The sequence below is a fragment of the Aristolochia californica genome, unplaced genomic scaffold, assembly GCF_029961685.1.
Source record: "Aristolochia californica isolate CCGP_79_NKW_82.1479 unplaced genomic scaffold, dmAriCali1.0.hap1 SCAF_12, whole genome shotgun sequence".
Lineage (NCBI taxonomy): Eukaryota > Viridiplantae > Streptophyta > Magnoliopsida > Piperales > Aristolochiaceae > Aristolochia > Aristolochia californica.
The window spans coordinates 3,654,364-3,681,061 of NW_027181793.1; the positions used below are offsets into that span (position 1 = coordinate 3,654,364).

At 43.5% G+C, this 26,698-nt stretch overlaps 1 protein-coding gene across 2 annotated transcripts in view; it reads right to left on the reverse strand.

Moving 5' to 3' along the window:
* Nucleotides 1–26,496, reverse strand: part of LOC137945502 (protein STICHEL-like) — a 48,420-nt gene extending 21,924 nt beyond the window's left edge. For both annotated transcript variants that reach the window (XM_068791426.1, XM_068791427.1), the window contains exon 1: nucleotides 26,164–26,496. The gene's annotated coding sequence lies outside the window, so the exon portion shown is untranslated. The remainder of the gene's footprint in view (nucleotides 1–26,163) is intronic.
* Between the last annotated feature and the right edge of the window lie 202 nt (nucleotides 26,497–26,698).

Sequence of the window (26,698 nt, forward strand, 5' to 3'; positions counted from 1 at the left end):
GATGAACAAAAATACATCTCCCAAATTTGACTTGTAGTGTCAAATAAGCGAATAATTGACATTGTGCCTTCATGAAACCCCCGTGAAGACCCTAGCAAAATTTAGCCTTTCTACCCTGAAGTACACTTATTTCCTTAATTGTTATTCGAATACATTTACTACTCTATTTTACACCATAACACTTCGTAAACATTGTGTTCACTAGTCTCTAATGAGACTCTAAGGTGGTGATCGGTTGGTGCCAGAATGCCTCCACTCCTCCGTGGCGCCTTTGGGATGCCTTTTTTGAAATTTTGGATATTGTAAATCTCTTTAATTGTTTCTGGTCTCTTATTCAGAGATCAGCAAATTCTGTGGCTGATGCCCTAGCCAAGCTAGGAGCCTCCTTGCAATCTTTTGTTGTCAGGAGTTAGCTCCTTCTATTCTCTTAATAAATTCACATTTCATCAAAAAAAAAAAAAAAAAAAAGCATTGTGTTCACTGGAAGAAAATCTGTCAGCAAAGTAATTGATGTTTGCTGCACCTTTTTCTCTTCACATCTCTCTTAGCGGCTTTCAACATTGTTTTCTTTCTTTTCACCTTTTTCAAAATGGAATTAATTAAAAGAGAAAACAGAGCAACAGGCACACACCTTCCACTCCTCTTTCCCTTCATTATTAAAAAGCATGGAACAAAACCAAAATAAACTTTCTTGAAAGAAAACTTCAATCAAAGAATCTATCTCGCTGGTTTTCCTTACTAGACATTGCTCTTAACAAGTGCTACTGCTGATTGCTAAGCCAAAAACATATCAGGACTTCACCTTTAATATGTCAGGATCACAACATCTCACTCTGTTCGTTGGAAGCAACGTTCAAGATTTCGATGGATGGCCGAAGGAGATGGGAATACAAAGTTTTTCCATTCCATCGCCTCGGCCAGGAGGAGGACTAACCGTATAACTGCTCTTTGTAACGGAGAACAAGTGATTACAGATAGTGCCTCCATTTCTAACCTCTTGGTGAAGTACTTCCCAGAACTATATTCAGAAGTATGTTTCAGAAGACCAAAACTCCATGAACTTGACTTCGAGCGCATCTCATCTGAAGACGCTGCAGATCTTGAAAAACCTTTTTCACCAGAAGAAATTGAACAGGCTGTCCTTGGCCTTCCTAAAGATAAAGCCCCAGGACCAAATGGGTTTAATGGTGAGTTTTACCACTGTTTTTGGGACCTGTTAAAAAATGATGTATGTGCCTTCATTCACAATTTTCACCAAGTGGGTATAACACACTCTGGGATCGGCGCATCTTTTATTGCTCTTATTCCTAAAAAAACAAATTCGGAGTTACCCATGGATTTCCGTCCCATTAGTCTTACTTCCAGTTCATATAAAATTATTAGGCGTCTCTTGGGCAATCGGTTGAGAGCAGTCCTTTACAAGGTAATTAATCCTTGTCAAAGTGCTTTTATTCGAGACAGAAACATCTTGGACTCTTCTCTAACAGCTCATGAACTCCTTGATTCGTTCAAAAAATCATCCCTTCCCATGTTTGTCCTGAAAATTGATTTTGAAAAAGCCTTTGACCGGGTTGACTGGAAACTTGTGGATTATCTTTTTGACTGTATGGGTTTTGGCACAAGATGGAAATTTTGGATGAGGAGTTGTATTTCCTCTCCTTCTTATTCTGTCTTTGTAAATGGTAAACCTCGTGGTTATTTCAAAGCCTCTAGGGGGATAAGACAAGGAGACCCTCTATCTCCATTCATTTTTACTCTCGTAGGAGAATACCTTATCTCTATGATCCGTTTTTCAAAACATTCGGGTTGGCTAAATCCTGTTTTTGCTGATCCGAACCATGACATTCCCATTTTACAATACGCTGATGATACTATCCTTTTTGGAGAAGGGTCCATGAGACAATTTAAACACATGAAAGTTGTATTGAACATCTTTGAATTGACCACTGGTCAAAAGATTAGTTGGGAGAAAACTTCAATTTTTGGATTTAACATTGAATCCTCCATTCTCAATCCGATGGCGAATTATCTGGATTGTAAGGTTGCGTCTTTTCCAAGCACATATCTAGGCTTGCCTTTGACTCCACTATTGCCTACAAAGAACTCCTGGTTCCCGGTTGTTGAGCGTCTCGAGAAGCGTCTCGCTTCATGGAAAGGGAAATTTTTATCCAAAGCTGGTAAGTTGGTTCTCATCAAATCTTGCCTACACGGTATTCCTTCCTATTTTTTATCCTTGTATCAATGTCCTGCATCTATTCGGGATAGAATAGAGTTTTGAAAAAAGAAGATTCTTATGGAATGGGCCAAATGGGGAAAAAAAGTTTAGTCTTGTAAAATGGGAAGATGTTTGTAAGCCAATTATAATGGGGGGACTCGGGATTCGGGACATTGCTACCACAAACAAGGCACTACTCATGAAGTGGATCTGGGAATACAACATGCAACCCAATCTGCTGTGGCGTAGAATGGTTAAAATGAAGTCCGGAACAGTTCATGGCTGGTGGATGGACGGGGGGAGGTTTTATAAGTTATCTCCTGTTTGGAAGAAAATTGCCAAATTTTTACCAACTTTCAAGTCAGCCGTCAAATGCTACATTGGGTGCGGAAAAGAAACTCTATTATGGATGGATTGGTGGATAGGCTCAAGCTGTTTGATCATCAACATCTTTATCAATTATCAAGATCTCATAGCACGATGGTTTCTGACCATTGGCAGCTTTCGGGTGGCTGAAATCTACATTTAAGGCGAGCATTGTACGATTCTGAAGCACTGGAAGCCACTAGCCTGGGCAAATTGCTTTCAGAAGTGACATTAAAAAGCTCTACTGACACACTCATCTGGATGCTGAACAAACAAGGTATGTTCTCCACTGCTTCTGCGTACCACCATATGATTTCATATCCGACTCCCCAAGCAGCACATCCTACTGCCTTTGCATAGTCGCTACCTATTCCTCCTCAAGTTAAGTTCTTTATTTGGACGATATGCCACAAGAAAATCTTAACCTCTGACGCTTTACAAAGACGTGGCACTAATTTTCCAAACCCAGAATGCCCGTTTTGTAATTCATCTCCTGAAACAGCAGATCACGCGCTTCTGCACTGTGCATATGCTCATAAGATCTGGACCGAATTAATGGATAAATCCGTATATCATACTGCCCATCTCAAGATTTACATAACACCATCCTAACTTTGGTTAGCTCTCGATCTCCCAAAATTGGGAAAAATTTTAATCTCTTGCTATGTTGGACACATTGCATGGAATTTATGGAAAGAAAGAAATAATCGAAAATTCAATCAAAAAGCTCTCCCAGGGAAAATTCTTTGTGATCAGATTATCGGTCAAGTAACCTCTTGGGTTCTCCAACGCAAAGAATTCTACAACTTGAAAGGGACAAACATGTGAGGAAATTGGCGAAATGTGGCATGTATGTCTAATCCGGCAAGAGCCCTTGAGATGGTTGAATGGTCCAACCCCCCTCTTGGGCACTTTAAACTAAATTTTGATGGAAGTGCTCTTGGATGTCCGAGACTGGCTGGTTTTGGCGGAGTTATTCAAGATGAACAAGCCAATCTTATCTTCACATATGCAAGTCCAATTGGTGTATCTGACTCTACTAGCGCGGAATTATATGGACTGTACAACGGTCTGAAACTTTTCAAGCAAAAAAAGGATGGTGCTCTCTTAGTTGAAGGAAATTCTCAAGTCATCATCAATTGGTGCACAAAGCCATCCAAACCTCCTTGGCGTCATTGGGAGTTATTTGAGGAAATCTGTAAGTTAATTTTTGTCTTACATTGTACTTGGAAACATGTTCCAAGATCAGCTAATCACTTAGCCGATGCTCAAGCTAAAAAAGGAGTTTCCCTCCAACACCTTGTTATGGAGGAAATGTCTCTTTAGCTTTAAGGTTTGTAATCTTTTTTCTTCAGTAATACATTCACGCTTACTTCTCAAAAAAAAAAGTTCATAAGAAAAGAAATTGCATGAAATGACAGACAATGCAATTGGTTCTTCTGTCATCAACAACCACAGTATGTGTTTTCCTCTGACAGCAAAAGGATGATTGCCCCCTCTTCCAGCTTTCCACATTTTCTAGATTGACGGTATAATACAAACTTCATATGTACAAATATTTTGCACCAAGAAAAGGGTAAGGTAATCATGAAATTATGGAATAAGAGGGATTGAGAGAGCCAGAAGAAGAGAAGAGAGAAGGGGAAAGAGGATGGCAACAAGGAGAGAGGGATATCTCGTGATTAGGGTTCTGGTCAACCCCTAATCACCTTTTATAACTTAAAAAATAAGTGAAAGGACAATAATGCCCCTACTCACTTAAACTCAATTACACCCTTATAGTTCCTTCATTACACCTCCAAATTACTTGAAATTTAAACTACATAAACTATCTTCTTATTTTTTTGAAATAGATATGATTTGATTTCAAGAAAATGAAAAAAATAAACATCAAGGGAGGCATCCCCATACAACAAGAGATTGAAGGGAGGGACCCAATTTAGCACATGAATCAGCAACCGTATTGGTTGATCTAAGAACATGAGACAAAGTACAAGGAATGGAAGAAACAAGATTCATAATATCAAGAAATAGCTGCCAATGTCACAAGGGTGGGAATATGGAGGATGAACACCATCCAATGACCACTCAGGAGTTGCCTTCCACAATGAGCGGGCGGCTAAAATGCTTGTGGAAGATATGGAGGTCGTGGAGAAGACCAGAAAGTTCCGCAGTAGCGAGTCAACAATGCCAAGAGGTCCGAAGTAGGAGATAAGAGTGTCATCAGCACCAAAAACCACACCACCAAAGGCCACCATCCCAGGATTACCGAATGCACTGCCATCAAAGTTGAGCTTGAAATGACCGGTTGGAGGGGGAATCCAAACAGCCACCCGGGGGCAGGGAAGGAGCGAACATCTGAGCGATCGCACGTCAGTTGGTGCAAAGAGGGGCACAAGAGAGACATTCAAACTCCTTTCAGGTGTGAATCCAAATCGAGATGAGGCCCGTAGCAGTGCAAGAGACATCAGCAACCGTGCTAGAAACAGTCAAATCTCCTAGAATTTCTCTCCTTCCAAAGGCACCAAGGGATGTGGGCAACACAAGCAGAGAAGAGGAGCTTACCCAACGTGGAGAGGCGAGTCCCGGAGGGGTAGTGCAACATAGTACTCAGATCATGTGGAAGGCAAAACTGAAGGCCCAAACTGCTAAGGAGAGAGGTCCAAACTTGCCAAGCAAAGGAGTAATGTAGGAGGAGATTGCAAATAGTTTCTTCATCCAGCTCAGAGAGGGGACAAAGGGGGTCCGGGGATGAGTTGCCGCGTCGAAGAAGATTGTGAGCAGTGAGGATTTTGTTGCAACAAGCACTCCACAAGAAAAACCTCACAGCCGAGTGGATGACAAGAAATCTGGTCCATCCCATGAGGAGTCGGTATGTCGAAGAAACCGAGAAACTATTGTTGTCATTAGGGATCCAAATCATCCGGTCAGCACATGAGTTCAAAGCTTAACTTAGCCAAGGTCGTCGATGAATTCGTAAACAGTGATGGCTTCCTCATTAGCGATATCAAGTCTTAAGTGAAGATCCCAGGAGCCGTTTCTGCATACGTCAACGATACAGAGATCACGACAAGTAGTGAGCTATTAACTGGGGAAAGGAGGAGACAAGGGGGCTATCACCCACCCACCAGTCAAGTCCAAAAGTTTAGGCTGGAGCCATCAGCAACAAAGAATCGAATAGCGGAGTGGAAAATCAGAACAAATGGAACATCGCTTTCCAAATGAGGGAGAGGTCGCCTGCTGCCATCAGTAAACCATCTAGGCCCGAGAAGACGGAGCTTGGAGGAAGCCACCATGGGTTTCCAGAAAGCTACCGAAGCAGAATTGAGCTTTCAAAACCACTTGAGAAGGAGAGCAGATCCCATCTCTTTAGTGCATCTGATCCCCAACCCACCCATGAATTTTGGCATACAAACATCTTCCCAGTTGACTAAGTAATAATGAAATTCATTGCTAGTGCTGCACCACAAGAATCTCCTCTTAATCACATCAATGTGACGGCAAATAGAGGCAGGGGAAGGTAGAAATGAGAGGAAGTATTTTGGTATATTGGCCACGCAGGAGTTGAGGAGGGTTAGTCTGCTAGCTTTGGAGAGGAGCCTACCCTTCCAAGTAAATAGCCAATGCTCAAGCCTCTCAATGACCGGGGCCCAAAGCCCCATCCTAGGTCTGCAATCAATGAGAGGGAGGCAGAGGTAGGGGAAAGGGAGAGTAATGATCGAGCATCCCAACGTGTCTGCCATAAGCTGGAAGAGAGGGGGATCAATGTGAAGCCCCAAGAGAGTCATCTTCTTCCAATTAATCTTCTGACCCGAAGTAATCTCAAAGAGCCCAAGTAAAGCCTTGATTCTGTGAATTTGATCAAGCGTGCCAGACCCGAAGCAAATAGTGTCATCCGCGAAATGGAGCAACAAAATATCAAAGTCACTTTGATCAAAAGACAACATCAAACCACCCAAGATTCCAGGCCAAGTAGAACATGGAGGACAAGTACTTGGCAATGAGATTAAAGAGGAGCAAGGAGAGGGAATCCCCCAGTATATGGCCACGGGAGCCATGAAAGAAACCACAGACAGTGCCATTGAGGAGCAAATAGTAGGAAGCTGACGAAATGTTGCTAAGAATCCTAAACCTCCATCGGTCTCTAATGCCCATGTGCTTCAAAACATCATCAAGAAGCACCCCAACTCACACGGTCAAAGGCCTTCTCAAGGTCCAGTTTGAGGACGAAAACTACATAAACTATCAAACATACTGAATAAGACAAGCTTATTCTTAGGAGGTGCGATAGTGAGAAATTATCAAACTACCCTTCTACATATTTTTCAACACTCTCCCTCAAGCTAGAGCATAAATACCCATGAGCTCCAACTTGTTACAAAAATTCCCAAATTCTTTTTCTCCCAATGCCTTGGTGAACATATCAGTAATCTAATCATTGGACCGAATAAAGGGAGTGGTCACTTCTTTCTCAATAACTACATCTTTTACAAAGTGACAATCCACTTCTATGTGTTTGGTTCTTTTGTAAAAAAGTAGGTTTCCAGCAATGAAAATAGTTGCTTGATTGTAACAGATATAGACATAGGCCCGTTACTCTTTTTTTTCTTTTTTTCTTTTTTGAAAAAGATGTATATTTATTAATAGAGAAAATTTACAAAGGAAAAGAGACCAAATCCCTAACAACTAGTGATTACAATCTTGCTTGGCAAGTACATCTGCTACCGAATTTGTAGATCTCAGTATGTGAGACCAAATACAAGAGAAGAGTGAGGCAATTTCTAGTCATAGGCCCATTACTCCATAGATTCAATTCTCGTACAATTAATCTCACCCACATCAATTCATTGACTGTATGAGCCTTAGCTCTATACTTAGCTTCGACACTGTAGGCCACCACATTTTGTTTCTTACTTCTCCAGCTTCTTATGTTTCCACTTGAGAATATACAATGGCCAGTAATTGATTTATTATCCAGTTCAGACCCAGCATAGTTGACATTTAAGTAAGCCTCTATTTTAAGATGATCATTGGCCTTGAAGAACAGTCCTTTTCCAAGAGAACCTTTTAAATATCTTAGTATCCTTTGAACCATTTCAAGATGTATCTTTCGTGCATGATCCATAAATTGGTTAACCACACTAACTGAAAATGATATGTCAGGCCAAGTTACAGTTGCATAGATTAGTTTCCCAACTAACCGGTGATACACGGCTTGTCTTTTTAAATTCATTGTTGTCCTCACTATGTAGATCATGACCCACTTCCAAAGGAGTCTCTAATAGTTCATTCCTAGTAGACTATACGCAAGTAACATCTCAACGACCTATATTTCTCAAAGTGCGTACAAGTTCTACCTTGCTTCGGGCTATTTCTGAGAATCTAAGTCTTCCATTTGAAAATGTTGAGAGAAATGTAACTTTACTTCTTCAATCCTATGTCGATCACTTCCAAACAAAATAATATCGTCCATATACACTAGTAGGACCACAACACCAAAGGATCTCTTCATTATAAATAGAATGGTCACAATAACAACAAAAGAACCCATTTGACAACCACCTGGCAAAATTTCTCAAACCACACAGACTCTGTTTTAAGTTCGTAGACTTTTTTTTGAATTTGCATACTTTTTGAATCTTCCTTTGAGCAACATATCCAAGACATTGCTCCACGTACACCTCCTCATCAAGGTCACCATAGAAAAAGATATTCTTGACATCAAGTTGAAACAACAACCAGTCATGCTTAATTTTTTATTTTTTTTATGAATGTGTGTATATTGATAAACAGAGAAAGGAATACAAACCTAGCTTTGGGAAGCGGACTCCACAACAAAGTGTTGGAAAGACACACCCTTTTTAGCCTGAGAGTCTGCTAAGTGATTAGCAGAGCGTGGATTACAAATTTCTTTAAACATATCCCAATGTCGCCACGGAGGTTGACCATGGTTTGCACACCAATTGATGACTACTGTTGAGTCGCCTTCGATACAGAGGAGGCTTGTGAGATGGCTGGTAAAGACCTTGAGACCGTGCAAAAGACCAGAAAGTTCTGCAGTAGTCGAATCTGAGCTGCCAAGGGGACCCGTATAAGAGAAGAGAAGTTCACTGTTTTCATTATGGATAGCACCACCGAAGCCAGCAGGACCAGGGTAACCTAACGCACTGCCATCAAAATTGAGCTTTATGTATCCAGGTGGAGGAGGGGTCCATGTGGCCATAGTGGGGGGGCGAGAGGGCAGGGACATCTCAACAATAGATTGCCAATTTGCTCTGAAGTTTGAGCCCCTGAATTTTTTGAATTCTTTTCTGTTTAAGAGCCAAACAGAGACTTGACTAGATATGTGTTCAGTCAAAGCCTCAATAGGGCAATATTTGAATTTGAATTTCCTTTTGTTACGTTTTTTCCAGAGAGCCCAGATAATATGTCCAATGCAGCAAGATAAAATCATTTTCCCAAGTGTTGGAAGCTGCATATTGACAAGTGAGAGGACAGTGTCTGCAAGGTTTCTTGATGCACAGAATTGGAGGCCAATTTTGTTTAAAAAGGATGTCCAGACTTCATAGGAATATGGACAAGAAAGAAGGACGTGAGTTGCTGTTTCTGGGGTGTTTGTACAGAAGGGGCAATGATGGTCCAAGATAGGAGTGCCCCTACGAATTGGAGCATTAGAGGTTAAGATTTTGTTTCTGAAGGCAGACCAAATGAAGAACTTAGCATGTGGGGGGCAGGAAGATCCCAGGCATAGGCCGCAGTGTGCTTTGGGTGATCGGATAGGTTGTTTAAGAATGTATAGGCAGATGATGTGGAGAAAGATCCCTTTGGACACGGAGTCCAAATTAGAGTATCACTTTGGACACCAGTCATGCTTAATTACAATTGAGACAAGAATATGTACCGAAGACAGACAAGCTACAGGTAAAAAGGTCTCAAACACATCCACTCCATATGTCTATGTAGCTTTTGGCAACCAGTCGTGCCTTATATAATTCAATAGAACCATCAGCCTTGTATTTGACAATGTATATACCAAGCGGCTCCCAACAACAGTAGCCTTTGAGGGCACGACATCCATGTGTCTCTATCACATAATGCCTCCATTTCAGCATCCATAATTGTTTTCCATTGAGGTGACAACAGAGCCTCCTATACAAAAGAAGGAACAATGCACAAGGACAAAGACAAGGCAAACTTTCTGTATTGGTGAGATAAGTAATCAAAAGACACAAATTAGACAATGGGTGTCTAGTGGACTTACAAACACCTTTCCAAAGATCAATAGGAAGGTCTAATTCATTTACCTCAAGATCAACAAACAACGAGGATTTTGGGTTTGGCCAGAGAGAGGGTGTTTGTGCTAGGCACTCGGAAGTTTGTCTTTGTCATACACCTATAGTAGTTTCTTTGCAGGAATAATTGGTGAGAGGGTAGGACATTCCTCTATAGGAGCTGGTGCAATAACTTCTTGATTTGGAGTAAGAAGAGAAGTACTTCTTTTAAGAGAGTGCATATTGATAAAAAAGGAAAACAAACAAACAAACGTAAGTCCGGGGGCCTACCTCCACAACAAGGCATTGGAGTGAAATGCCCGCTTTGGCATGGGCGTCTGCCAAGTGATTAGCAGAGCGGGGAATCTGTTTCCAATTACAGTTTAAAAGAGAAAATAAATAACATAATTCCAAAAACATATCCCAGTGATGCCACGGGGGCCTGATGGAATTCGCGCACCAACTGATGACCACCTTTGAGTTGCCTTCAATGCAGAGAGGACCCGAGAGGTGACTTGAGAGGATTTTGATACCATGTAACAGACCCAAAAGTTCTGATGTTGTAGAGTCAGAGTTGCCAAGGGGGGCTGCATAGGAGAAGAGGAGGTCGCCATTTGCATTGTGGATAACACCACCGAAACCTTCTGGACCAGGGCAACCGAGAGCACTACCATCAAAATTAAGCTTAAAGTGGCCGATCGAAGGCGGGGTCCAGATGGCCATGATCGGGGGGCGAGAGGGCTGGGAGAGACCAGCGATTATCTGCCAATTTCCCCTGAAGCTGGTGTCACTAAAACTTCTAAATTCTTTTCTGTTGAGGAGCCAAGTAGTTACTTGGCCAGAAATTCGTTATGTCAGAACTAAATAGGGGAAGATTTGAATTTGAATTTCCTCCTATTACATTCTTTCCAAGAGCCCTAATGATATGACCAATACATCATGATATAATCATTTTTCCTAACTCTGGAAGTCTGGACTTAATGATTGAGAGGATAGTATCTGGTAAATTAGCCGCAGCACAATATTGGAAACCAATTTTATTTAAAAGGGAGGTCCAGACCGAATGGGAAAACTAATAAGAGAGGAGAATGTGGTTGGCAGTTTCTGGGCATCCTTACAGAAAGGGCAGAGTGGGTCCTGGATGTGGGTAGCCCTTCGGATTAAGGAGTCCGAGGTTAGGATTTTATTCTTGCAGGCAGTCCAGATGAATAATTTAGCAGATGGTGTGGTAAGGAGGTCTCAAGCATAGGCCGCAGGGTGCTTTGGGTGGGCCGAGGAATTGTTGCATAGGAACTGGTAGGCAAAGATTGTGGAAAAATACCCTTTTGGACGTGGAGTCCAAATTAAAGTGTCGTTTGGGTTATTGGGCTTTCTAACCAGGAGGCTATCAAGGAGCTCAGAGGCAAGAAGGGCTTCAAGATCAGAGAGACGCCTTCTAAGGTTTAAGTTCCAATCCCCACTATCGGACCAAATGTCAAAGATAAAGGCCTCAGTGTTACCCAAAAGGACAGAGATTGCTTCAAAGCTATTTATGAGGCAGGTTTGGCCAGTCCACCAATCATTCCAAAATTTTGTTGAGGCATCATTTCCAATAGCACTTTACTAACCTTTTCAATTCAGGAAGTAGACTAGCAATTTTTTTCCAAACAGGTGAGAGCTAATAGAATCTACCCCCCTCAGTCCACCATCCAGAGTGATGATTTGCTTTTGCTGCAACGAGAGCTCTCCAAATTAAAGCAGGATGAAGATTGAATTTCAAGATCCACTTAAGGAGAAGAGTAGAGTTTGTGGTGGTGGTATCCTGAATACCCAACCCGCCAGAGAACTTTGGTTTACAGACCTCCTCCCATTTAATAAGATGATATTTTTCCCCATTTGGCCCTCCCCAAAGGAATCTTCTTTTGAAGAGCTCAATTCAGTTTTTGACTTTAGTAGGGCACCGGAACATGGATAAGAAAAAGTTTGGGATTCCGTGTAAACAGGATTTGATCAGAACTACTTTTCCTGCCTTTGAGAGGAATTTCCCCCTCCTGGAGGCCAAGCGCTCAATGACAAGGTGCCAAGAAGCCTTGGAGGGGAGCTGGGGGCTTAGGGGGAGCCCAAGATAAGTTCCAGCAGACGTTGCAATCTTGCACCCCAGATAGCTAGCCATTGAACCGAGCAAATCTGGTTGTATGTTGTACCCCGAAATGGAGGATTTCCCCCAACTGATTTTTTGCCCATATGAGATTTCAAATAAGCTAAGGAGGGCACTTAAGTTGTGAATTTGGTTGAGGGAGCTATCACAGAAAATGATTGTGTCATCCATATTGAAGGAGGCCAACATCAAGAGCTGGATCAGCGAAGATAGGCCCCAATGAGAGTGAACAGAAAGGGGGATAAAGGACCCCTTGCCTGATACCCCTAGAGCCTTTGAAAAACCCACAAGGCTTACCATTAACAAGAACAGAGTAAGAGGCATTAGAAATGCAGCTTCTCAGCCAGAATCTCCAACGAGTAGGGAAGCCCATCACACCAAAAAGGTGGTCGACGAGCTTCTAGTTGACCCTATCAAAGGCCTTCTCGAAATCTAATTTAATAACCACCCGTGAGTGGTTCGATTTTTTGGAGTGGAGAATTTCATGAGCTGCCATGGTCGAGTCTAGGATGTTTTGGCCCGCAATAAAAGCATTTTGGCAAGGGCTGATGACACTGAGGAGAACAGATTTAAGGCGCTTTGCAAGGATGCGGGCTGGAATTTTATAAGAGCTTGTGGTTAGACTAATGGGTCTGTAGTCTTGAGGAAGGGCAGTGTTGGATTTTTTGGGATAAGGGCAATGAAGGAGGCGCCAATGGAATTGTGGGTGATTCCCACTTGATGGAAATTGCTGACAAATGCGTGCACATCTTTTTTGATAATGTCCCAGGATTGCCGGTAGAATTCGCCATTGAAGCCGTCCGGCCCAAGGGCCCTATCCGTCGGCATTCGAAGAATTGCCTCATCAATTTCTTCCGGGGTGAAAGGTCTCTCTAGTTGAGCAGCATCATAAATAGAGATACTGCGGAAATCGATTTGGTTGAGGATAGGGCGGTTGAAACTCTCCTCGGTATATAGACCTAAAAAAAACTTCACAAACTCATTAGCAATGGAGACTCTATCCGTAATATCCTCTCCCTCAATGAGAAGGGAGGATATACAATTAGTTCTCCTGCAGCCTGAGGCAATGGCATGGAAGAATTTTGTATTGCCATCCCCGTCATTCAGCTAGTGGAATCTGGCCCACTGCTTCCAATAAGTGGTTTCACTTTTTAGGATTTTAGAAAGATCATGTTATGGTCCCGGATCTGACACAAGGATTCTTTGGGAGGATCTGGGGTCTGCCACGGGTTACGGGTATTCCAAGCATTACCATAGGGGTAGTAGGAAGACATGGGGAAGACGAAAACGAAGATCAAGCCTAAGGGAAGCTTGAAAACCCTAGAGCTCGTTGAGGAGAACTCTAAGTCTCTTTACTCTAGATTTAACCTAATTCTTAATACTTCAATGTTTCCATTTCTCATTACTCTTACCCCTTAAATAGGGTTCACCCTGTTAGGGTTTACAATAAAATATTCTAAAAATACCCCTATAAATACAATATTCCAAAAATACCCCTATAAATAAAATATTCCAAAAATACCCCTATGACCTAAACTGAAATAAAATAAAGTCAATTAAATAAAACAACTAAAATAATGATGTTATTGCGTGCATAACAGATCAGCATTCAAGTTATTCCTACAAATGAGCTCGGGAGAAGAGAGAGACCTTTGCTCTTCAAGTAGACCGAGCTCAGAAATGCGGAGTCGGATGGAGTTTTTTGCAGATGCAGCAGCAGCATTGAGGTTTCGAGCCCAGGGCCTGATAACTGATTTGACGGCTTTGAGTTTCGTAGGGAAAGCCCACCTAGGGTTTGGGTAATGGGAAAGCTTTTCCCACTAGTTCTTCAATTGCGGGACAAAAGAATTAGACAAGAACCAGGAGTTTTCAAATCTGAATGGAGAGAATCCCCAACTTGGGGGGTGAGTATTTATAAGGATCCGCCAATGGTCAGACCCGATTTTGTTGAGAACCTGACCTGAAGTATAGGGGAAAAGTTGCAACCAATCGTTACTAGCCAAGAAGCAAGCTAGTTTTGAAAGAATGGGGGGACTTTGTCCGTTGGACCAGGTTAATTTTTTCCTTGATAGGGGGATTTCAAGGAGCTCCAAACTGCTAATCAGGTCTAAGAATGCTCTCATTGTAGAGGTGATTCTTTTTGAAAGAGGGTTTTTTTCGGAGCAACAAAGGGTGGCATTGAAATCCCCAGCCAAAAGCCAAGGGACATTCCATTGTTGGACTTTTGACATTATTTCATCACAAAAAGAGGATCGATCTCCAGTCCGAGAAGGCCCGTAAATGCCTCTGAGAGCCCATTCAGATCCTAGAGTTCTGTCCCAAAAGCAAATGCATAGGGAGAAACGTCCCAGCTCAGTGGAGACGGCCTCAACCGAGTTTGGGTTCCAGATGACAAGAATGACACCAGAGTGCCCCACCGCATTAACCACCACCCAATCAGGGTCCGAATTAAACCAGAGACTACGAGCCACAGAGTTATCAAAACATTGCAACTTTGTTTCAGAAAGTATTACAATATTAGGCTTATATTCAAAAATAGCTACTCTGATGGAGTCTCGCTTGGAGGGCGAGCTGATTCCCCGAACGTTCCAGGATAGAACTATCATGGTCCAGAGATTCTGAAACATCCTCTTTTGTGTAGCAAAAGTGGCCATTGTAGTACTTGGAGAACTCCCAAGTTAGCTCTAACATCTTTTCCAATCGGTGCGGGAAGACAACACCCGCCGAGTGTTCCATTATGTAATGCTGCATATTTGCCACCCACTCCCTTCGGGGGAGGATGGGATAGTCTTTGAGATATTCAGGACGTGGGGGAGATGGGATGGAGGGTGGGTCTTGAGTTGGGACTCTAGGTTCCGAGGGGAAGCCTTCCCAAACAATGAGAGATTGCTGGGAGGTTCCAAATTTTGCCAATTTATCAGCCAAAGAATTGGCTGATCTAGGAACGAGGTTCCAATTACAATAAATGGATGACACAATGTCAGCAATACAATCAATGATTGGCCAGTGGCGCCAAGGAGGGGAGCTTTCTTTTGAACACCAGTTGATGACAGTCTTTGAATAGCCTTCAATAATCGGCTTGCCATGGAGCCGTTCTTTAAAGATTTGGAGGCCGAACAGAAGAGCACTCACTTTAGCATGGCTTTCTCTATTTTGGATTGCACCTAGAGTAGGTGATGGGGAGAGGTGGTGGTTCCATGCTTTGCAGATACGCAAGCAGGGGTCGTTGGGGATTTGGTGGAGTTGGGGTCCATGGAGGCCAGAGGTGTAGGATAGAGGACAATGGAGTGAGGATTGTTGTAGGGGGGTGATGATCTACTTGGAGAGGGGGTTTGCCATTCTAATAGAGGTGTGAGCTCTGAGAGGGGGATTGTTGAGTCTAGGGGAAGGTTACGATCATTGGCTTCGGGAGGAGAGAGGCTCAAGAAATCAGAGTTGAGGGGACGTAATTCCAGTTGGGAGTTATCTCGGGATTTATGACTCTAAGGGGACTTTGAAGGAGGGTCCAGAAAATCTAGATGAATGGACAGATGGTGAGAAGCGTAGGCAGTGTATTGTTTTGAATGGACAGGGGAGTCATATTCAAGGTGCTGAGGGTTTTCCGAGGGGTGCAAGAAAGGTTGTTTTTGGTGTTGGGGGGCTGACTCGACCGAAATTTCCTGTACGAGCAGTGAGATTGTCAGGGTTTTCCAGGTGGATTGAAGGGAGGCTGGAGGTGACTTCTGGAGAGAGAGAGTCATTCAGCGGTAAGGTGTGGTGGCGTGGGGTTTGAGTGGTTGTGGAGCAAGGTGGGCTTGAGTTGATGGTTTGGGGCTCCAAGAGAGGTTGAGTGGATAGGATATCAGGGTTGGGATGGGGCGTGTCAGTGGGAAAAGAGGGGAATGTAGTGGGAGATGAGGGGTGAGGTGGTGCTTGGTTGGCCGAGGGGGGGCGACGTGGTGAGCACTGCTGCTGGTTGTTGTTGGATATGACGGTTGTGGGAATGGGAGATTTGTTTTTTGGTAAAGGAGCATGGTGGTCCAGGTGGACTGTAGGCAGGCCGACGGTGACAGAGCTATTTGGTCGTAGGGTTCGATGGTTCGGAGTAGACGTGGGCCAGGGGGATCTTGGGTTGGTGGTTCAGAGCTCACATGAAGGCTGATTGATAGGATTACGGGGGTGGAGAGAGGCACGTCGATGGGAAAGGAGGGGGATGTGGAAGGGGATAGAAGGTGACGTGGCGAGTATTCGATATGGCCACGGGGTTCCAAGTAAGAAAAATCGGGGATGGGTTGGGTTAGACAAGGAGGATTTTCAGGTGTCAGGCTCAGAGGGGGGTCAGAGATGGGTTGGTTCGGACGATGGGGATTTGAAGATATATCTCCGGCACTAGGTGCATGCAATGGGTTGTGTATCGGGAGGTGTTGAGTGGCAGTGAGGTGATGTGGGATGAAATCTCCTTGGGGAAGGTGAGTGGCGGTGAGGTGATGGTTGAAATGGTTTTTTGGATTTCGGGATTTTCAGAATTTGAAATTTTCTTCGGGAGAGTTTCTTGCACGGAAACCGATGCTATCTTTTGCTGAGTTGTGCTAGCTATCTCGGACCTTGACTCAGGGTAAGCATGACTCTGGTTTAACTCAGTACTCAACGAATCAAAGTTACACTGAGCCAAGCGCAGTTCAGGAGCTCGCGAGTCGAAGGTCATGGAGGGGAGACAGCTCAGGTCGTCAAACTCCAAAATGATCTAGGCAGAGAAATCGCTGAAAAAAAGCTCAATGAGTTCAGTTCCTCTTACCGGGGATTTTGGCTTGATGAAGAAATTTTCCCATAGCAATTCCAGCGGTTTCTCATCGGCCCAGACGAGCTCGCCGAAGATATTCACCAAGCTTTCTAGGGTGTGCCGACATTGGAGTTCCGCTGGGATGCCGCGAGCAGTTACCCATTGACCGACCCAAGAGAGGCCGGAATCCTAGGGGTTCATACCCATAATTGGGGATTCAGTCTCATTTTTTAGGCGGAGCAACGTCTCCCTATCCTCCTGCAACCGGAAGGCCCAGAGCCAGTGCTTGTCCTGGACGTGTGTTATATCCACTGGCCATCGAAGATATGCTTTTTCCATATCCAAGTTCCGATCAGCTCGGCTGAGTTATGGTCAGGTTGGATAGTGATGGTTGTGGCCGTCGATAACCGCTTCCTTCCTTCCCTCAAGGCTTGATGTGGGAGAACCAGTGAAATGTGATTCTCATGGTGGTTGAATTTCGAAGGGGGTGGAGGCGGGAGTGTGACATTTGTCTCTAGGTATTTCGTTGAACTTGGGGTTTGGGGAGGAGACAAGGTGTTTCCTCGAGGGAAAGAGGTTGATGGATTGTTTGCAGGTTTTTTTTGAAGTGGGTGGGTTGGTGGTGGAGGTTCTGTTTTTTCCTGGGGGGCGACAGTGGGGGGTGATAAGTTGGCCTTTTCTGGTGATGGATGTTGAAGGTATCTGTTGCGGCTGGTTTCTGGGAGAGTTGGGCAATCCTCCATCCCAAACCAAAGTTGGGGCTTTGTGGAAGGAATATCATTCCCATGATTGTATTTCCGCGTCTCTAAGTGATCGAACATTTGAGCTTTCCTCCATGAAACTAAGTATGGATCTGGAATTCCGACTCCCTGGTGAAGAGTGATCTACCGAAACTTCATCCCGTCTTGCCTTCCCATACTTTTTCCATAATGAAGCCAAAGGCTTCCTGATGCAGGAGTAGCGTGAGGCGGGTAAGTAATCGGATCCGTCTTTCTGAACCCGGTTTGGGTTTGTTTGCTTTGAGCTGTAGCCCAGGCTTGTCGGGGGCTTTGCATTTTGGATGTTAAAACTCGTTCTATGTACAGGGGATCGATTGATTGTGTATGAAATTGAATAGAAACAAGAGGTTTTCTCACTGTTTAGGGCGACCAATTGCCGATTTTTTCCACAGATTACCGGTGGAATTGTCGACAGGATAATCACTATCCTGTGTCCGGCGTCAGTTGGTATCAGAGCTTCAGGCTCGGGAAGAGGCTGGTCTCGCCAGAAACACTGCAGCTAGCAGTTGAAGGGGTCGACGAAGACGACGCCTTCGCCGTCACCGTTGAGCTACTGCTCAACACTGCTGCTGTAGCCATTGAGCTACCGCTCAACGTTGTTGCTGGAAAAGCTCGGGACTCAACCGAGTAGTTAAAGAAAATAGGGCTTTGGCAAGAAAAAGGGGCGGAATCATTGCCGTCGCCGTCGCTGTCATCGGAACTGCCATCGACGGAGCTGGCCGAACAACAAGAGTCAGGATTGACGAAAAACAGAGCACCAAAACAGGGTTTCGAGACAGGCGAACCTCATTGCCGGAGCGAGCTAGCGTCGCAGGAGGCAACGAGCTGCCGAAGACGACGGTCGGAGAGGGACGCCGGAGGAAAATCAATCTGTCGGAATCCCGATTTTGGGAGTTTCGTCAGCGTGGAGGTATTTTACATTTGGGGGAAGTTATCTAATTATTTTATTATTTTTTTATTAAAAAAATAATAAAATAAAAAGTATGGTTGGTGGTCGTGGTCGTGGTCGTCGCGGGCAGCATCCAAATGAGGAAGGTCCACACCGTAGCCGTAATCTTCAGAATGTGATGATTGAAGATTTACAACGGCAAGTTGCGGAGTTGACTCAACGTCTGGCAACACAGGATTTCGGTGATCGTGAGATGGGAAGTCACGATTCCGATACCAGCTTCGAAAATCCATATCGCAATCATGCTCGATTTGGGGAGCACCGCGGTCAGGGAGATCGACCTATAGACCTCGGTTTCAGAGTGACGTTACCCAAGTTTTCTGGTACGTTACAGGCCGAGGGATTCATCGACTGGTTGCAGGAGATAGAGCGTATCTTTGAGTATAAGGAAGTCCCAGATAATGTCAAGGTGAAATTGGTTGCCATCAAACTCAAGGGCAGAGCATCTGCGTGGTGGGAACAGTTGAGGCGATCACAAGACCGGCAAGGCAAGGCCAAAATCACTGATTGGGAGAAGATGAAGAAGAAGATGAAGAGTCAATTCCTTCCTTTCGACTACACTCAAATCTTGTTTCAGCGACTTCATTTGTTGCGGCAAGGCTCGAGATCAATGGATGATTACACAGAGGAGTTCTATCAGTTGATCGCCAGGAATGACTTATCTAAGACAGAAGAGCAGATGGTGGCACGGTATTTGGGGGGGTTACGACAACCCCTACAGGATATCCTCAGTCTTCACTCGCTGTGGACCGTTTCAGAAGCATACCAGTGTGCATTGACTGTGGAAAAACAACATAACAGAAGGCCAATGGTAAGAAGCGATCACAGTAGCAGACCAGTTCGCCCTCAGGAATCTCGTCCTGTCCAGCAGCCTCCCCAAGGTCCTTCTAACTCAAATATTCGATGTTTTCGTTGTGGTGAGTCGGGACATAAAGCTACTGAGTGTAGGAAACATGCTAGTCAGAAGGGCAAAAATCTTCTGATTGAGGAAGACGTGGTGGATGAGACTGAGGAACTTGGTGAACCTGTGTATGATGATGCTGCGGATGCAGAGGTATTGTACAGTGATGGCCATGAGACTCTAGTTGTTTGTAAGAGTCTATTGACTCCCAAGGGGGATTCAAGGGATGATTGGTTGCGAACCAATGTGTTCCACACGACCTGCACAGTCGCAGATAAAGTCTGCAAGATGATCATTGACAGTGGCAGTTGTGAGAATATAGTTTCTGAAGGTTGTCCAAAAATTGCAGTTGCAGACAAATCTTCATCCCAAACCGTACAAATTGACGTGGCTGACTAAAGGCAATGAGGTAGCAGTAAATAGACGATGCCTCATTTCTTTTTCCATCGGCATGAAATATTTTGATAATGCTTGGTGCGATGGGGTATCTATGGATGTTTGTCATGTATTATTAGGTCGCCCTTGGCAGTATGATCGCAACGTTATTCATGACGGGCGAAAAAATACCTATTCCCTTAGCATCAAAGGGAAGAAGATTGTGTTAGCCCATCACCGGGAAGGCCCCACTCCTACCTCGATAGATGGCCCTTCTAACCTGCTTTCCATGTCCAGGTTTCTCGTAGAGATAGAGAAGGAAGATTTAGTCTATGCTCTACTTCCTTGTGGGAAGAGTATCACAGATGTGACTCCTGATTTACCAGTAGAGGTGCATCAGCTCCTAGCAAAATTTTCTGACTTGATGCCAGAGGACCTTCCTCCTGGATTGCCGCCTATGAGGGATATTCAGCATCAGATTGACCTTGTGCAGGGGTCCAGTTTGCCAAATTGGCCAGCGTATCGCCTCAGCCCCAAGGAATCCGAAGAGTTGCAGCGACAGGTGATAGAGTTGTTGGATAGGGGTTACATCCGTGAGAGTATGAGCCCATGTGCAGTTCCTGTCCTACTAGTGCCGAAGAAAGATGGCTCGTGGCGTATGCGTGTTGATAGCCAAGCAATCAACAGGATTACAGTGAAGTACAGATTTCCCATTCCTCGTTTGGATGATATGTTAGACCAGTTGTCCGATTCTAAGGTCTTCTCCAAAATTGACCTTAAGAGCGGATACCACCAGATCATAATAAGGCCTGGAGATGAGTGGAAGACAGCGTTTAAGACGCAACATGGGTTGTATGAGTGGATGGTCATGCCGTTTGGGCTGTCCAATGCACCCAACACCTTTATGAGGTTTATGCATCAGATTCTACGACCATTTATGGGGAAATTCGTTGTCGTGTACTTTGACGATATCCTCATTTATAGTCCAACATGGGCATCCCATTTTGATCACCTCCGTGCTGTTTTTGCGATGTTGCAGACGGAGCGCCTGTTCGTGGCTTGGCTGAAGTGTTCTTTCTTCACTACCTCTGTAACTTTTCTTGGGTTTGTTGTGTCTACTGATGGTGTTCCTGCAGATCAGTCGAAGATCAATGCGGTCTTGGAGTGGCCCACACCAAAGACCTTGCACGATGTCCGCAATTTTCATGGCTTGGTGTCCTTCTACCGTCGGTTCATTCGACACTTCAGCAATCTGATTGCTCCTCTCACAGAGTGCCTCAAAGAACGTGAGTTCCGGTGGTCCGAGGAGGCGGAGGCCAGTTTCAACTGGTCAAGCAACAGATGACAGAGGCCCCCGTTTTGGCACTTCCTGAATTTGAGAAGGTGTTTGAGGTGAACTATGATACATCCGGGGTTGGCATTGGTGGTGTTTTGAGTCAGGAGGGGTGGCCCATAGCTTTTTTCAGTGAGAAGCTATCCGATTCCAAGAAGAATTATTCCACATATGATTTGGAGTTTTATGCCATAGTTCAGTCCCTGAAGCATTGGCGTCACTACCTCGTCCAGAAGGAGTTCCTTCTACTCACTTATCATGAGGCCTTGAAGTATATCAATGACCAACACAAACTGAGTCGCCGGCATGCCAAGTGGGTGGCGTACTTACAGGAGTTCACATTTGCACTGAGATACCACGCAAGGAATCTGAATCGTGTTGCAGATGCCTTGAGCCGTCGTACATTACTCCTCACCACCATGAGCGCCAGAGTTGCAGGCTTTGAGACTTTCTCTACCATGTATGCTGCAGATCCTCCATTCGGGCGGATACTTCGCGAGGTAACTGAGGGTCAACGCCATGATTTTCTTTTGCATCATGGTTATTTATTTCGTGGATTACAGTTGTGCATTCCGGAATGTTCACTACGACAGTTGATTATTAGTGAACTTCATAACGAGGGTCACTTTGGGCGAGATAAGACGTTGGCTTTGATATTTTCTCGCTATTACTGGCCCAAACTGCCCAGTGATGTGGCTCATTATGTGGAGCGTTGTTATGTGTGTCAGCGGTCCAAGGGAGTTCTCACTAATGCGGGCCTGTACACCCCGTTACCAGTACCTGAAGCCCCGTGGATTGATGTCAATATGGACTTCGTGTTGGGCTTACACCATACCCAGAGAACCTTGGATTCTATTTTGGTTGTGGTTGACAGGTTTTCCAAAATGGCCCATTTTGTTGCTTGCCGGAAAACAATGGATGCCACCAGGATCGCCCATCTTTACTTCTGGGAGATTGTGCGTTTACATGGCGTTCCTCGCACCATTACTTCTGATCGTGACACCAAGTTTTTCAGTCATTTCTGGCGGAGTTTATGGGAGAAACTGGAGACGAAGTTGAACTTTAGCAGCGCCTACCACCCCCAGACGGATGGTCAAACTGAGGTGGTGAACCGGAGTTTGGGCAACCTTTTGAGAAGCTTGGCAGGAACTAAACCAAAGCAGTGGGATTTGGCATTACCTCAAGCAGAATTTGCCTATAACAGGTCGAAACACAAAACCACCGGTATGAGCCCATTTGAGGTTGTCTATGGTCAGAATCCCTCCGGGTGCTTGACTTGGCCCCTATTCCACGTGTGGGTCGTCTGAGTCACCAGGCAGATGAGATGGCAACATATCTTCGAGATGTCCATGAGCAGGTGAAGAAAGCCATTCACGAGAGTAATGCCAAGTACAAGGTTCAGACAGACAGTCGTCGTCGTCAGGTACTTTTCAACGTTGGTAATTTGGTTTGGGCAGTTTTAACTTGTGATCGTTTTCCTGTTGGAGAGTATACTAAGCTTAAGGCGCGGAAGATTGGCCCATGTGAGGTCCTGCAGAAGATCAATGATAATGCCTATAGACTACGCCTCCCCAGTCATTTGTAGACTTCTAATGTCTTTAATGTTAAACACTTGAGTCCTTGTTTTCTGGATTCTGATGTTGCTACTGTGAACTAGAGGACGAGTTCTTTCGAACCCGAGGCGACTGATGCAGGAGAAGCGTGAGGCGGGTAAGTAATCGGATCCGTCTTTCTGAACCCGGTTTGGGTTTGTTTGCTTTGAGCTGTAGCCCGGGCTTGTCGGGGGCTTTGCATTTTGGATGTTAAAACTCGTTCTGTGTACAAGGGATCAATTGATTGTGTATGAAATTGAATAGAAACAGGAGGTTTTCTCTCTGTTTAGGGCGACCTATTGCCGATTTTTCCCATAGATTACCGGTGGAATTGTCGGCAGGATAATCACTATCCTGTGTCCGGCATCACTTCCACGGCTTGGATGGGGATGGAGATGAAGGACTGCTTCGCTCCAGATGAGGAGGTGATTCGTAGATAAGATCCATTTCTGTCTTTCAATTTTCGGAGGGAGATGAAGCCAATGTCGTTTCTGTAGTGGATCTTGGTTGGATCTTCTACCCTAATCCTCCTTCTTGATGTACAACTGACGACAGTTTGCCACTCTGGATCATCAGCTAAGGCCTTTGGACTGGATGTCATCACTTTGGTTTCCTTCCATTGTTGCTGCAGCGTCTGCATCGGTTCAGATTCAACCCGATGATTTGAGAGATGTGTTACTCGGGGAGGTGGGTCAGGAAAGTCTATCGTGGCGGGAGAAGAGGGACGAGAGGGTCCCAGGAGGGGGTCCAAGGTTTTTCCACTCCGCTCCGTCATTTTTTTTTAATCATCTCAAGAAAAGAACTACTTTTAATAGCAATAGAGAAGAAAGGAACATTTTTCCTTCATTGATGCAACACAATAATCACAATCTTAGGTTACTCAAAAGAGGCACAAGATAGTCCCCTTGTACAATGTGCAAGAGCAGCCTCTTTTCCTCTCATGGCCTTATATCTCAATTTTTTCTCCATTTTTAATTGGGTTATTTAGCTTAAAACATTTATGTCTAAAATTACTTATTATTAATTACTTCTAAGAATACTTTTTATTGACTACCTTGAATACCTGGTGTCTAATTTTAGCTAATGAAAAATACCAAACTTGGGAGGATCAAAAGAGAGGAAATTGAGAGAGAAGAGTTTGGAGAAGAGGCAGCAATGTGCTGCGTCTGAATCGAGGCTCAAAAGATCAAGCCTTTTCCCCTTTATTAATTTACTTAAGTGAGTTATATCAAAAAGGCAAAAATGCCCCTATATAAAAAAGTCTTATAACTTAATACATTACAGAATTGTATGAGTCTTAAAACATAATAGTATGACAAGTAGCCTAACAAGCTGGAACCATTAGACATCACATAAAATGATAAAATGACCAAACTGCCCTTACTCAAGCATTTCAATAGCTAACATTCAGGACCAGAAAAAAACTCATTCAAGATTTTTTTTTAAAAAAAAATTTAAGAAAGAAATTCAAATATACATAAACTTTTCAGGATGGATCACCTGTCAATTCCACTTTTCTTTGACATTTGAAAAACAATATCTCAACAAAGAGACAAAGACAAGCTAATGCACAACAAGGAAGATTAGGAGAGTGTTAGGTATCATGCCTCAACAAGGTAATACTCTACCATGGACATTGTTGAGTTGGAAAAATTCCCACATTGAAAAGTATCAAGAAAGGCTAAATTTGTTATAAAGTTGACCAATGGGCTTCTTAGATGGCAAATCATTTTGGGATGGAACAAGGCTCAACCCAACAGTGGTATAAAAGCAGATTGTGTGTAGGTCAAGGGCTAATTTTTCTCTCGGTATTTTGTGTGTTGTGGGCTCCATAAGCTGAGAACTAGGTTATTTGTGCAACGGATGCTCTGTTGGAAGTTTGTGTCCACGTCTCATACCTGTTATGTGTAAGCCTAGACATGAAGGGGAGTGTTTGAGTGTGAAAAAGTCTTACAATGAAATTTTTTGTGAAAAACTAATATGTTCATAGGTTGAGCAATAGGCCTCCTTAGTAGCTAGTTATTTTAGGACGGAACCGAGCTCAACCCTACAAACATCATCAACTTTTATTTACAATTTTAACTGCTTTTGGCAGAAGTACTCATGAAGAAGTTTATCTGATACAAAGTTAGTGTCAACAAACACAGAAAAGCAACAGAGGGTTTCAATGTTTCTCATGATTCGAGATTATCAGGTGTTAGCACAAACACAGGGTTGTAGGTTATCTCCTGATATCTTATTCAGTAAAAGAATAAGAAAAACACGTCATAGCTGCTATTTATAACAATCAAAGAAACCTACACAGCTCATTAACTCAAAAATTCCAAAAATACGGAAAAGTGCCGACTCCAGCAGGAGAAAGTGAAAAAAATAGAAGATTAAGGAGATGAAAAGGGAAACAAAACCACAGATATGGAGAAGTAGAGGATCAAGGAGATGAGGAAGAAAAAAAAGCTAAGAAAGGAAAATGTATGAATATTTTCAAGTACATACCACACATGAATTGGAAAGATTCTACTTTTAATTGCTGATATGGTTCGGTGACCATTTTCATTTTAAAATGAACTAATTTTACTGAAATTTTTCTGAAAGAAAGATGAATATAACAAAATAAAGACAAGGGGTAAAATAGAAGCAAAACTATTAATTCCAGCAAGTTTCTGTCAACCTAACTCAGCCCCACGTTGTGGGCGTATATCAAGAAAAAAATGACATATAAACTACTCTCACCAAAGATTATCCATAACTATAGTTATTTTTGACATATTAAGCACAGCTGGAAAGGAGAGCTAGAAGATCTAAGAAAGAAAATCCTTCCCTTCCCTTCCTTTCATTGCAGTCAACAATCTTGAAGCTGATATTTTAATAAATCTGTTCATTATTGCCCATAATTCTCTCCACATAAAATATACAACAAAAAATAATGGAAAACAATTGACATAGAAATCTTCTGTAAAAGCAGGCAATCATGGTCAACATTGGCCAAAATTTATCAAAGCCCATAAGAATACAACCAAACATGTTTCACTGCAATATATGGATCTGCATTGCTGTAATCCTCTTCTAAGCTTCCTTCGAGGACATTGCCCAGAATTTAAGCCAGTAAGATGAACGACGGTCAGCCATTGGCTTCAACCCTGGTTTTTCATTCCCGTCATAAGGATAAGAGGCAAGTCAAGGTAAAGACGTCATAATTGATTGAAATGCTAGTTGCTTATAACGTGTAAGGCAAATTAGATATTAATTTGAATTTTTTGTCACGGTCAAAATTCCCTGTTCCTGTAATTTGCTTATCCATGTTCAATAGATTTTTATTTTGTCATCCGAAAAGCAGAAGTGTGATCTGATGCCATCACAAGAACAGGAAGAAAAACGGAAACCCATAAATGAAACATGAAGCACTCATGCTACCGAAACGGTTGAGATGGCATGAAATGGAGAAATAAGGCTCGGAAACAAAATGGCAATTTGTGTAACATATCTTACCTAAAAGATGGTCCTGGCTTCACATTTGAAATTTCAAGACCTCATTCCAACCCAAAGAAGCTACCGGCAACCGCGGCAACGAGAAGAACTAGCAATGATCCAATGTTGAACGAAAACTTATCGGATGGTCAGTGAGCCAGAATAAATTATCCCTATAACAATCGATTTAAAACAGCCCGTAGATAAATCCAATAATAGGACGAGCACAATGTAGAACATGGCCAGCAGAAAATCGAAACTGAGAGACTTCAGGAGTTGAGTACCTGAAAACGATGTAAATGGCGGATAGCGTAGCGAAGTGAAGATGTCAGATCACAGTGAGAGGGAAAGGACTACTTGAAATATTTACATTGTAGAGAGAGAGAGAGAGAGAGAGAGAGAAAGAGAGAGAGAGGGAGGGCGAGACGTCCGCGTGGGATTTAAATAAATTTAATAGATAGAATCAGTGGATTTCCTTTTCTGCCAATTTTTATACGAAGAGTGCCGAATTTGCAGGGTTTTTACTTCTTCAAAGTTGGCGCCTCTCACACAATAA